General features: G+C 40.1%; 1 protein-coding gene across 1 annotated transcript in view; it reads left to right on the top strand.

Moving 5' to 3' along the window:
- The window catches only part of Cndp2 (Cytosolic non-specific dipeptidase 2), a 327,834-nt gene that overhangs the window by 104,221 nt on the left and 209,690 nt on the right, over positions 1 to 13,923 (top strand). The window lies entirely within an intron of this gene.

Below are 13,923 nucleotides of genomic sequence, written 5' to 3' on the forward strand. Positions count from 1 at the left end.
AAATTATAGATCAGTCATTATCTCATAGTGGTGATTAAGATATTAGAAGAGCTTAGGCAGAATTCAGGAATGTGTGAATAGGAATATGAATTAGTCTTGTCTTAGTAATGTTTCACATTATACAGTAAAGGGGCATTTGAGTTTGATAAAAGAAATGGCTATATTGCTTGACTAGTCAGACATTTGAATACTGTGGGCAATTGTGGTATATAAATTGGAGCAAATGGGATTGGGCATGAAGCTGTGACAATAAGAGTGACTAATGGACAGACATTAGAGATTATTGCTGAAGACATTCACTGTAGTGAACTCCACTATAGTAAAATAAAGTGCCGCAATGAACTACATAAGACATGTCAAAGTCCAATAGAACTAATGCTATTTTACACTTTGTTGCAAACAGTAAATGTACAAAGCCTTCAGAATAGCAGACTGATTTTCCTCACAAAGGACATCACAATCTATGTCACAAAATATAACTGTTAGAAGTAATTCTGTGAGAAGTATTGCATGAGATTTTTTACATAACTGCAGTAAACAGAACTAAGTAAATAACTGAAAGTAAACAAAAAAAAAATGTACATTGATGACACAAAAGATTGTCAGGAACCACATATAAAGTACACAAAACATGAAAAAGTACAAATGCAAACAAAATAATGAGAGAAATATGAACTAGAAGTATATGCAGTTATAAAAATCCAGAATTAATTTCAATATATTATATTATTATTATTAAGAGAGACCTCCAGGCAGTCAGAGACTCATCGAGGGAGGCCACATACTACACACACACCAGCTGGCGTACTTATTTTTGAATTCATTCACATGCTTGCACTCGCAACATCCAATGGCGGTTCATTCCAATCACGCACCACTCCCTGAGAAAAAAATCTAGCCCTCACACCCTTCTTGGCAGACTTCATTCTCAGCTTCCAAGGATGCCCTCTCGTCCTTTCTCCACCCTCCATAAATTAAAAAATTCCATCAATTGAAATCCTGTATGACCCTTTGAGAAATTTGTAAGTCTTAATCATATCACCCCTCTTTCTCCTGTTTGCTAGTGTCTGCAGTCTACGAATTCTCAATCTGTCTTCATAATCAGTATTCACAATCCTGATATCATTTTTAACACACTCCTTTGTACTCTCTCCAATATATCAGAATTGCAGTGGAGAACTAGGAGACCAGACTTGCACACAATAGTCCAAGTTTGGTCTTATCAAGGCCTTGTAAAGAGGTTAAATAACATCCTTATCTTTACATGTGAACGTTCATTTCAGCATTGCAATTATCTTTTGAGTTATATTTGCAATCTTTGCCACATGGCCCCTGAACTTCAACTTCCTATCTATTAACACTCCAAGATCCATCAGTTTCTTCTAGCCTAATCCCACCAATATAATACGACACTGGATATCTAATCATGCTGAAGTCAATGACTTTACATTTACTGACATTGAACTGACATCCATTTTCACATGCCCACAATTCCAGCCTATTCAAATCATTCTGCAAAGACTGCATAATTCCCATAACCAGTATAAAGATTCCTGATTACCCTACCTATCTTTGCATCATCAGCAAATAATTATATGCCACTGATCCTTGTGGTCCATCACTTGTTATTTTATTTTTTTTTTTACATTTTTTTGTTTTTATTAATCTTTGTACTGGTTATGGGCAGTACTACCCTTATATCTCGTCCAAACTTCATATAGGCCTAAGCCTTTACAAGTGTTTTACCCTATGCCTGTTCTAGTTATTATTGTAGTCATTCTCTGGTGGCAACGCCATGCCACCAGTGTACCCAGTAGGGCTCTCAAGGAAAGAACTTTTATATCCTTCTGCGTAAGCCCAAGCTGTTTTAAGTCCTTATAGCCATCTGCTCTCCATACGCCATGTAAAGAGATGGTGACGCTGGTAAACCTTGGAGTTGCTCCATGCCCCTCCCGTATCTTACTAACTAGATCTTGGTTATTGTTGTAATAGTTCACTTTATTATTATGGCTACAGGCTAGTGGGTGCCATGTTCCCACTACCTGGGCATCAACTACCCAAACGTCAGCATCTTTTAATCACTAAGTCTGGCTTACGAAAACCCACGGAGGTCCTATAATGTGGTTCCACTGCAGTCTCCAAACTTTTGTTCTTAAAGCGGTTGTTCAGAATGGAGACCATGGCATCATGCCTCCGCACGCGGACCCTATGGGTGCGGAAGCAACACTGGGCTATATGAGACAATGTTTCTCTGTAGTGGCAGCCAGCCCTACAGTTTGAGTCGTCACTACCCCATCGAGCTGTGTGGGCTCGAGTAGGCAGTGCACTGATCCTCGTCCTGATAAGGTCAATATACTCGAACCCAGGGTCTAGTGCCATCCCTTACCCAGTCATGCTGGGGAGGCACCAGATATGACTCATTTAAAGGAGCACCATCTACAGAACAGTGCAACAGAGATGCCCACCTCTTGTGTTCTGCGGGTGCTGACTTAATTAAGGTACCTTGATAATGGGACCAGCCTTTAGCCTGCCTAAAGTCTTCTTGTATTAATGGGCTATAGAAAGCCTCTCTGCAGATAGGGGAAGAAGATAGTTCTGACTTTGTGATTCTTGACAGCCGCAGGCATGGGATCAGTCATCTAAGTGATGGAACCCCGACCCCACCATCCTTTACCCTCGCGTGGAAATATGCAATAGGGGCGGCAGTCGGAGCCATGATCTCACTGCTGAACAGATATCCCTGTCTATTCGGGACAGTACCGAGATATATGTCCTACCAAGCACCAACTTGTGGTAAAAGCGAGGTAGGAGATAGTGGGAAAGGAGAAACAGTCTTTGTCTTGAGAGGAGCTTTCCTCAAAGAAGTGATCCCAGCTTCTAGGATAGAAGACCTTCCCTTTGGGGTGAACATGATACCGAGGTATCTCCACTCTTCCAGAATGGTCAAAGCATGCAATGGCCTCCCGTGCAGGGAAAACTCTATAATCTTGACCTTAAGCTTCTTGTCACGACCAGAGGGGACAAGAGCTAAAGAACAGGACTTCTCTCCATTAATAGAAAGGCCTTGAATAGAGAAAAAGTCAACTGCCCTGTCAAGGAGTTCCTACAAGCCTATCTTAGTAGTGGTTACAAGAATAAGATTGTCTGCAAAGGCCATAGCATTAAAGGAAGAAGCACCTAGAGAGTAGCCTATATGGCTAGGAAGAGAGTGAAGAAACTCATCTATGATGCAGTTAAAGAAAAGGGGAGATAGAGGATCACCCTGGCGAACACCCTGCACTGCCGGAATAGCAGTTGCATGGGACCCTGTAGTGATAGTGATGGAGCTACCCAAGTATAGCTCCATAACATAGGAAAGAAAGGGTTCTGGACATCCAGCAATAGACAGCGCTCGAAGGAGAGCAGGAAGGGAGATGCTATCAAAGGCCTTTTTGGAGGTCCAGCGACGCCATATATAGAGGCGTATGGTGGTGGTGTCGGGAATCAGAGAGAAGAGAAGAAAGAAGATATATATATTTTCGATACAGCCGTCTGAAGGGAGAAAAGCTCTCTGTCTACAATCATGCTGCATATGTTGCTGAAGTCAAATTGCTTAAACCTTGCAGACTCAGATCCCCTGTATATCACTTTTTGATATCTGTCAGTCAGCCATTCTCTTATCCATGCTAATATTGTATAACCCAAACCCATTTTCTCCAATTTATGCAGCAGTCTGCCATGCTTATTCTGTCAAAAGCCTTAGCAAAATTCAAAAGTATCATGGTGTATCCATTCTCCTTGTCTAGTTCAATGGTAACATTTTTATAGAATGTGAGCAAGTTGCTAAAACATGACCTTCCCTTAGTAAACCCATGTTGTTCATTGCAAAGTAGAGATTCACTGTCAACCCATTTCTGTATGCGGGCCCTAACCAATTTTTCCTAAATCTTCACCACCACTCCTGAGATACTAATTGGTCAATAGTTGGATACATCAGTCTTTGCACCTCCCTTGTGCAATGGAATTACCATACATTCCTTCCATTCTTGCGGAATCGTCCCTGTTCTGAGACTCATATTAAACATCCTAGTCAAAGGAATGGCCAGTTCAGCTGAACACTTTTAGCACACATGCTGATATTTCATCAGTCCCCGTTGATGAATTCTTATTCAGTTTGTGCAACAGCTCTGATACCTCGGCCTCACACACTTGCGTTTCTTCATATAGTAAAGAAGTGAGCTCAATGTTGCGTTCACCAGGTTGATAGCTTTTAACGAAATGGGCACTCATTAACTGAACAACCTCTTCTGCATCTGTAACCCTCACGCTATCTGAATTTAGAAGAGTTATTCTTTCATATTCATTCTTTCTTTTACTTGCAGCATGTTGATAGAATTTTTGTGGGTTGTCTTTATCATGCAGAGTCAGTTTCTTTTCATAATCAGACTTTGCTTTCCGTACAACAGTTGTGACTATTCTAGCCTGCTATTTATAACGTTCATAACGGACGTCTTTTTTATGCAAACAGTATTCCTTCCACATTGTCCTTTTCTTAAGAATCTCTTGCTTAATAAGATTACACATCCATTTGACTCCTACTCTATTTATTCTTTGAACTCTCGGAAAACATTCTGATATTGCATCATTTAAGTATTGTTTAAATGCTTCCTATTCACTGTCAATATTCTTTCCGTCCGGCAACCGATTCCATTCTACCGAACTCAGCATACTCCTCAGTTAGTCATGATTTGCTGCTTTGTAGTTTAGCATGTAACCTTTTCTGAATGGAACATTCATAAACTTAGTCACTTCCCAAGTGAGTACGGCATGATCACTGTCACCAACTGGAAGCAGAATAGTTACGTCTTTAACTGAATCACTCTTTGACTTCAAGTTCCTTCTGTCACATGCTGCTTGAGGAAGTTGACCTGGAATAGCTCAATAAATGCATTTTCATTCTTCTCATGAGAATCTACTGCTACCCAATCAATATTTGGATAATTAAACTCTCTCATTATGATTACTCTTTTCATGCTCACTTTTTCTATTTGCTGATGCATTTCTTCATCACCAGCAACCAATCCACCAGGTCTGTAACAACACCCCACTATGTAATTTGTCTTGTTAGATTCCACCTCACACCAGATGGCTTCAAACTCACTGCCACATGAAATATTGTTAGCAGTATTACTACATTCATAGGTCTCAACTCTAACTGGATTTAAGTCATCCAATATCATTAGCAGCAGGGATCTCCTCACCTATCCACTCTGCTCTACCTAAAAATACTGTATCCATGACACGCGATACCAGTTAGGTCTGATTCTGATAGCCAGGTCTCACTAATTCCTACAATCTGAGGTTGTAACATATTGACTAAGGCAACAAACTCTATCCCTTTTTTTTCTGATACTCCTAGCATTCATGTAAGACATAATAATCTACTTGCATGTTCTTTTGTATGCTCTTGTTTGCAGTCTGCATGATACAGTTGGGCAACTTGTAGATCTCTAATGCCTTACACATGTAGACATCTTTGCACACATGATTGGTCCAAACATGACGAACACAAACCCGAAATCGTTCTCGCTTCGTCAACATTTCCATGACAAAGCTCATTCCCTCATTAACACATTTATATACCATTGTTGCTCTTACACTCACATTCACACCATTCCTTCCTTTATAATTTAGTTTCCCTGACTCTCTGTATTAAGTCTCATACCAGTTATTAGTTTTTCCAGGCTCCTGATACCAAATGCATTCATGTAGGCCCTCCCTCTTATACAAATCCAATCTTCCCTCAAACTCACTCCACACACTCAAAAACTCGCATCCATTCCTTATACATAGCCTACACATGAAATTGTTTGCCATCATAGCCCTTCTTTTTAATTCATTTTTATCATAGTGAGGTAAAATACTAACAATTTTCAATTTCTCACTCTTCACCTTCACTTTCACCTCTTCCAGCAACCCTTTCATGTCCTCTCTCATACTGAAATAATAATAATAATTATTATTATTTAGGCCTCCAAGGAGTCAAAATGCTCATTGCAGGATGTCCTTCCTAGGAAACACGTCTATCAAGGCTCATCGTGGAAGGTCTCTCCTAGAAACACCTAGTCTATCATATCACTCCTTAAACTCATTGACCGTTCTTGCTCTCACCACTCTATCAGGTAAAGCATTCCATGGTTCAACCACCCTCCATGCAAAGAAACCACTCCACACCCTCTTTCTCACAGTTGCCTTTCATATCCTCCAGGGATGGCCCCTTGTCATCACTCCTTTTCAACCAAGCGAAAGAACTCCCTAGTGTCAACCCTGTAACCACCTCTCAACAGTTTAAAAGTCTCAATCATATCACCTCTCCTTCTATCCACCAAACTCTGTAGTCCACATTCCCTCAGCTGATCCTCATAACTAACATTGTACAGTCCCGAAACTGTCTTTGTTATCCTCCTCTGTACCCTTTCCACAGTTAATTTATCCCCTTCAAATTCTGGAGACCAAATCTGAGAAGAATAGTCTAAGTGTGGTCTGATCAGGGTCTTATAAAATGGAATGATAACTCTTTTATCTCTGCAGATCAGCATCCTTCTTGTTATTGCAGCAATCCTCTGTGTTACCTTCACCACCTTTGCAATATGTCCCTTGAATTTCAGATTGATAGAAACCTACTTCTATCAATCTGTCTCCCCTACTTCCTCCAGTATAGCTCCTCCAATAGAGTATGTGGCATCCCATCGATGTGTCCCAAACCTCAAGACCTTACATTTTGCTGCATTAAACTGACACCCCCATTAATTTGCCCATCTGTCTAGCTTATTCAAATCCTCTTGCATGACTACCACATCTGCACTATTACTAATAACCTTTCCCAGCTTCACATCATTGCAAATAACTTAATGTCCCCCCCGTGCAATCGACTGACAATGTCATTGATATTCATGTACACTAATGCTAGGAGTATTAGGAACAAGAAGGAAGAGTTTTTGGCCATGGTTGGCACTTCCAGACCACAGGTTATTGGTATTAGTGAAACATGGCTGACTGTAGATGATATAGCTAGTGGGATTGAATGTGATGGGTATAGTGTGTTCAGGAATGACAGGGAGAATAAAATGGAGGGAGGAGTATTGTTGATGATAGCTGATGAGCTGCAGCCAAGGAGAATAGAAGTTGAATTGCAGGATAGAGAAAAGAGCACATTTGAGGCCATTTGGTGTGAGGTTGTGGCTAGCAGAACTAAATATACAATTGGGTGCTGCTATAGACCAGGTGATGGAAAAGATGGTGGTGACAGTATGCACAAGCAAATAGAAGAAATGAGTGGAAGGAGGGTGATAATTATGGGAAATTTCAACTATGGTCGCATTGATTGGAGTGAGGAGAGGACACACAGGAGGAAGGAATTGGATTTTATGCGGTTATTAAGGGATAACTATCTGCGACAGCATGTAATGGAAAATACTAGGGGTCAGAGAGTGCTTGACATAGTAATTACATCTGAGGATTTGGCTGTAACAAATATGACCACATTGCCACCAATCGGTGAGAGTGATCATAGGATCTTGACTTGGGAGGTCGCTAAAGGTGTAGAATATTCGATTAAGACAGAGTACATGTGGAATTATCGGGCTGGAAAGTATGAAAAGCTTAGGAGTTTGATTGGTTCAGTGCCATGGCATGTACAACTTCAAGGACTAGAAGTCGATAGTGCATGGGAGGTAGTTAAGAAGTGTTTGCATGAAGCAATGGCTGACTATATATCTAGAGTCCGAATAATAAATCAACTAGGGGTTAAATGAATGAATAACACCATTAAGCTTGAGCTGCAAAAAAAGAAACAACTATGGAGGGAATTTAAGGAGAAAGGTGACCGGCACGCACACGAACGGTATAAAGCGCAGGCCAGAAGGGTAATGAGTGTGGTAAGAAAAGCAAAAAAGGATTACGAAAGAACATTGGCCATGCAGGCTAAAGAGAATCCTAAACAGTTTTTTAGATATGTAGCAAGTAAAAGGAAAAATGTACGTGGCAGAATGATTTTAAAGAATGCCGATGGTAGGGAGGTAACTGAATCAGTTGATATAGTTGAGTTACTTAGTGAGCACTTTGCAAGAATATATCATTCAGGTGATGACATTGCAGAAACGAATGTACCAGTAGATTATATGGAAATTGTGGTGAATGAAGTGGAGGTGAGTAATCTATTGCATAACCTCAATGTCAATACATCTGTGGGATTGGATGGTATACCAGCTCGTGTTGTACGAGAAGCAGCTAAAGAATTGTCAGTACCCTTGACCATTTTGTTTAATTTGAGTCTCGGGTCTAGGTTAGTCCCGAGGGGGTGGAAAGAGGGGAAAATAGTTCCACTGCATAAAGGTGCTTCCAAGACTGCTGTTGTAAATTACCGACCGATTAGCATATCAGGACTCATTGTCAAGGTCTTAGAGAAATTAGTCAAGAAAAGAATACAGGATTGGATAGATGAAAATGGGATATTGTATGGGGACAACATGGTTTTGTGAAGGGTAGATCATGCTTCAGTAACTTGCTCATGTTTTATAACACAGTGATGGGCTGAACTGGATAGGGGTAATGGGTTTACAGTAATACTACTGGACCTTGCCAAGGCTTTTGATAGGATACCACATAGAACCTTATTAGTAAACTGGAGCAGATGGGGATAGATATAAGGTTGGTGAGATGGATAGGAGGGTGGTTGATGGAGAGATACCAGAGAGTGGTTTATTCAGGAGTGGAGTCTAAAAGACGGCTTGTGACTAGTGGAGTGCCACAGGGCTCTGTTCTTGGACCACTGCTTTTCAATTTGTTCATCAATGATATAGGAAAGGATTGGAAAGGAAGTGTTCACTTGTTTGCTGATGATGCAAAGTTGGGTAGAGCAATTATGAGTGCACAGGATGTCAAAATTTTACAGGATGATTTGGATAGTTTGGAGGACTGGGCTAGGAAAAATGGATGTCAAGTTAATGTGCCAAAGTGTAAGGTTATGCACTTTGGGGTGAAAAGAATAGCAGCAGTATATCGCATTGGTGGAACCGTACTCCAGGAGATTGATGAGGCCAGGGATTTGGGAGTGTTGGTGGATAGGGAATTGAAGTTTAGGGGGCACATTGCAAAAGTGACTAAAACAGCTCACTAAATCACTTGGCTTCTGAAAAATACTTGAACATGCAGAGACAAACAAGTTGTTGTTCCTCTGTATCGAGCCTTGATAAGGCCCCATCTGGACTACTGTGCCCAGTTATGGACAGCAGGGTTTCTTCGTGATGGAGAGGAAGTGGAGAGGATCCAGAGACGAGTGACCAAGATGATAGCAGGTCTGTGGAATGAACCTTATGAAAATAGGTTGAAGATTTGTGGGTTGCAGAAATTGGTCGATAGGCGAAGGAGGGGTGATCTGATTGAGATGTTCAAATTACTGAAGGGTTTCTATAAGATTGATCCAGAAGATATTTTTGAAAATATGACTGGTGGTGGGAGGACTAGGGGCCATGAATGGAAGCTGGGCAAGAGCGTGGTTGACAAGGGTGTTAGAGCTATTTTTTTTACTTGGAGAGTAGTGAATGAGTGGAATAAGCTTCCAGAGTCTGTTGTGGGTGCTACGACCGTGAATGAGTTCAAGGCAAGGTATGATAGATACTGTGTGAATGTCGAATAGTTGTTCTTGACATGATGTTAGGGCCTCCCTCGATGAGTCTGTCGACTCCTTGGAGTTACCCGGAACAATAATAATAATATAAAAGTTAAACTATATAGGTCCCTGTGGGACCCCACTTGTAACTCTCTGACTCCTTGAAACAGCCCCACCATGCACAACTCTCTGATACCTATCAGACAGCCAATCCTGTATCCAGTTGACCAACTTGACATCCAAACCCATGTGTTACAACTTAAATATCAGCTTATCATGTGGACCATGTTAATTGCCTTCGCTAAATCCAAGAAAATGGCAGTACAGTCATACCCTGACTTATGTGAATCCGGAGTTACGCAGTTTCTTATATGTAAGTATTCCCGTCCCACTTCACGCCTCACCACTAGTCATATTTTTCCGGTGCCGGCCGCATTTGCCAGTGTCGCACATGCTGTGAACAGGCACTGATGTGTTTCACGCAGTCTCCATTCATACACGATTTTTATAGTCTACAAACCTTGTAATTGTTTAATGTTCTTGATAAAAAATTTTATCACATAAAAAATAATAATGTCGTCCAAAAGAAGCGAGTCTGATTCTTCTACAGCTAGCAAGAAAAGAAAAACAATGACTTTAGAAACAAAACTCAACATTATTAAGGATTTTGAAGGCAGAATGAAAATTTGTGAGCTAGCAAAGAAGTTCGATCTACAGGAATCCACAGTAAGAACAATCATAAATGAAAGGTTTACAGATTTTGGAGGACATAGATTCTAATGAGGAACGAATTGTAGCCACAAGGCAAGGAATAAAAAAATCATTAGCTTGCTATGAAGAAATTTTGTGTGACAAGAAAAAGACATTATGCCATCAGACAAATCTATTATATTTTATAAAACCATCGACATCGAAATAACTTTCTTTTTTTATATACGAAAAACTACAATTATGATTATATTTCTTAAAAAATATAGGTGTGTTTGTAAACCTTTGGTCCCAATTAAATAATATTTTGTATGTTTGTATATATAAATTACATGCAGAATTATATCCCAAGTTACGTGAATTCGACTTACGCGATTTTTGTTGGTCCCACCTACTGCGTAACTTTGGGGTATGACTGTATATGCCTTGCCCTCATCTGCTGCTCTTGTAACTTTATTATAAAAGGCTAGCATATTACTAAAACAAGAGCTCCCCTTCACAAGTCATGTTAATTCTCACAGATAACATTACCTTCATCTGCCCAATGTTGTATACGGTCCCTAACTAATTTCTCCAAGATCTTAACAACTACTGATGACACACAAACTGGCCTATAATTAGACACTTTCAGTCTACTACTGCCCTTATGCAATGGCACTATCTTACCTTCCTTCTATTCCCTGGGCCTTTCCTATAGCCAGACTTTCATTGAAAAGCCAGGTCAAAGCTGTCAGTTTCTTAGCACATTCTCTCAAAACTCGTGGTGAAATACCATTTAGTCCAACAGCTTTACTGACATCCAGAGTACTCATTATTTGGAAAACATGCTCTCTTCCTGCACCTCTAAACCTTGAACCTGCCCTATCCCTCTAGTATTAAAATTTAGGATGAAATACACCGGGATGAAATACACCAATGAAGTGTTCATTGAACCATTCCACTATGTCCTCTGCATCAGTCACTCTATTCCCATTTTTATCCCACAATGTCATTTTTCCACAGTCATTTCAACTCTTACTGGTCAGATAGCTAAAAAATTCAATAGGATTTTCTTTGGATCTTAGGGCCATCTCTTCTCGTATTCCAGTTTCGCCTTCCTTACCATACTAGTCACTCTTCTGGCTTGTGTCTTGTATTCTTTATACATCTGCTCTTCACCTGTCTCCTTATATCTCTTCCATAGCCTCTTCTCACAAGCAGTTCCTGTTTAATATTGTTTGTCATCCACTTTACACTAAATTGTGTGGAATACAGCTTACTATTGCTGCTAACAAATATTCCTTCACAATTTCCCAAGCACTAATGATATCCTGGCCTTCCAATTCCTCCCTCCACAAAACTTCCCCAAGTTGATGTCTAAGACCGTTATAATCACCTACCTTATAATTCCACATATGTTCCCGTCTCATTGATACTTCTGCATGTCCATTCATCTTCCAAGTCAAAACCACATGGTCACTCTCCAACTGGTCGGAGAGATGTCATCTCGGTTATTATCAACTCTTCTGATGCTATGACCAAATCTAAAACTCTTGAACCTCTTGTTCCCTCTATTACATGTTGCCTAAGACATTTGTGTGTCAAGAATTCTAGTAATTCCATTCCCTTATTGCTACATTTCATCTTCCTCTCCCCAATTTATACTGCTGTAGTTAAAATGTCCTATAACAATCATTCTTCTTGCACTTGCCAAGCTCAACTATCTAAACATCTCCTGGTCCCCACTCTCTGTACTCCTTGGTTTGTAGCAACACCCCACTAAATATTTTGTCTTGTCTATCTCTACCTCACACCATATGCTTTCAAAATCATTAGTGTCACTGCTTTCCAAAGCCTCCACTCTTAGAGGACATAAGTTGTCACTTATCATAAGCAGTACTCCACCATCATGTTTTCCCTTCCTATCCTGCCAAAAAATGCTGTACCCTGCTACTTCTATTCCTGTTATTATATCCTCTTCTAACTTATTGCCAGTTAAATCGTTTGTACCTACTACAACTACGATTTCGTTTACTTTTCTTTTCTGTTTTTGAATTACTTGCGTTATATTTTTAATTTTCGCTCCTGGAAAACTCGATGTTTTAACTCTCTCATCTATTGCATGTTTTATTATAGAGTCACTTACCAAATAACTTCTTTCTTTTTACTAACAACGTCACTTACCTGAATTTCGTTATTTCCTGACTTACCTGTTTCTTTGCTTTGTTGTTTCTTATTTTCCTGTTCATTTTTCTTTTTCTCCCTATGCTCATTTAAACGTCTCTCAACTTTTTGGAATTCCTGAATTGTCTCTCTGATCAACTTTGCTATTTTGGCAATTAATTCATTTTTGTTAACCTCCTCCATGTGGACAATAACCTCGCTGGGAGGGCTAGCTAACCTTCTTGTTTTTGCCTGCAGTGCTTTTTTTAGCATTACCTTTCTTGCCCTTTTTTTGCTTCCATTATTATTATTATTATTATTACGGGTATCTCCATGGAGTCAGTAGACTCATCGCGGGAGACCCAAGCTAGCAAAACAATATCTGTCATATCTCTTCTTGAATTCATTTACAGATGAAGAGCTCACAACAAAGTCAGGCAATGAATTCCACTCATTCACCACCCTCCAGGCAAAAAACCTTGTTCTGACACCTTTGTTAACCACACTCTTCTTTAATTTCCAGAGATGACCTCTTGTTCTTCCATCACTATCACACAGCTGAAACATTTCCCCTGCATCAATCCTATAAAAACCTTTTAGTAATTTGAATGTTTCTATCATATCCCCTCTTCTTCGCCTATCAACCAATCTCTGCAATCCACAAGCTCTCAATCTATCAATGTAGGGAGCATTTTTTATATCACTCACCAACTTGGTCACTCTTCTCTGAACCCTCTCCACAGCCTCCTCATCTCCAAGGAATCCAGGTGACCAGACCTGAGCACAGTAATCCAAATGTGGAAGTATCAATGCTTTATAAAGGGGAATAATAACCTCTTTATCTCTGGATGTCAGTGTGTTCCTCAACAACCAAGTAATCCTATGTACAATCTTGGACACCTTAGCAATGTGTCCTCTGAACTTCATCTCTCTATCTACCAATACCCCTAAGTCCCTAGCCTCATCAATCTCTTGGAGTACCTTTCCATCGATGTAGTACACAGCTGGTAATCTTTTAATCCCAAAATGCAAGACTTTACACTTTTCCACATTGAACTGACATCCATTTTCTTTTGCCCATTTTACCAGCTTATTTAAATCCTCCTGCAAACTTTCAACATCAGCTTGATTTTTTATTGCACTACACAACTTTGCATCATCAGCAAACAACTGAATATCTCCCTTTAAGCCGTTTCCTATATCATTTATATACAAATTAAACAACATTGGCCCAAGCACAGAGCCCTGAGGCACACCACTGGTCACCTGCCTCATTCTGGACTCGGCTCCTCCATACACCACCTTATGGTATCTCTCCCTGAGCCATTCTCCTATCCATATCACCAATTTAATATCCATTCCCATCTGCTCCAATTTGCGTAACAGTGTTCTATGGGGTATCCTGTCAAAAGCCTTAGCAAAAT

This window comes from Typopeltis vanoorti, chromosome 25 (genome assembly GCF_054136105.1).
Source record: "Typopeltis vanoorti isolate ZY-2024b chromosome 25, IOZ_Tvanoo_1.0, whole genome shotgun sequence".
Taxonomy (NCBI): Eukaryota; Metazoa; Arthropoda; class Arachnida; order Uropygi; family Thelyphonidae; genus Typopeltis; species Typopeltis vanoorti.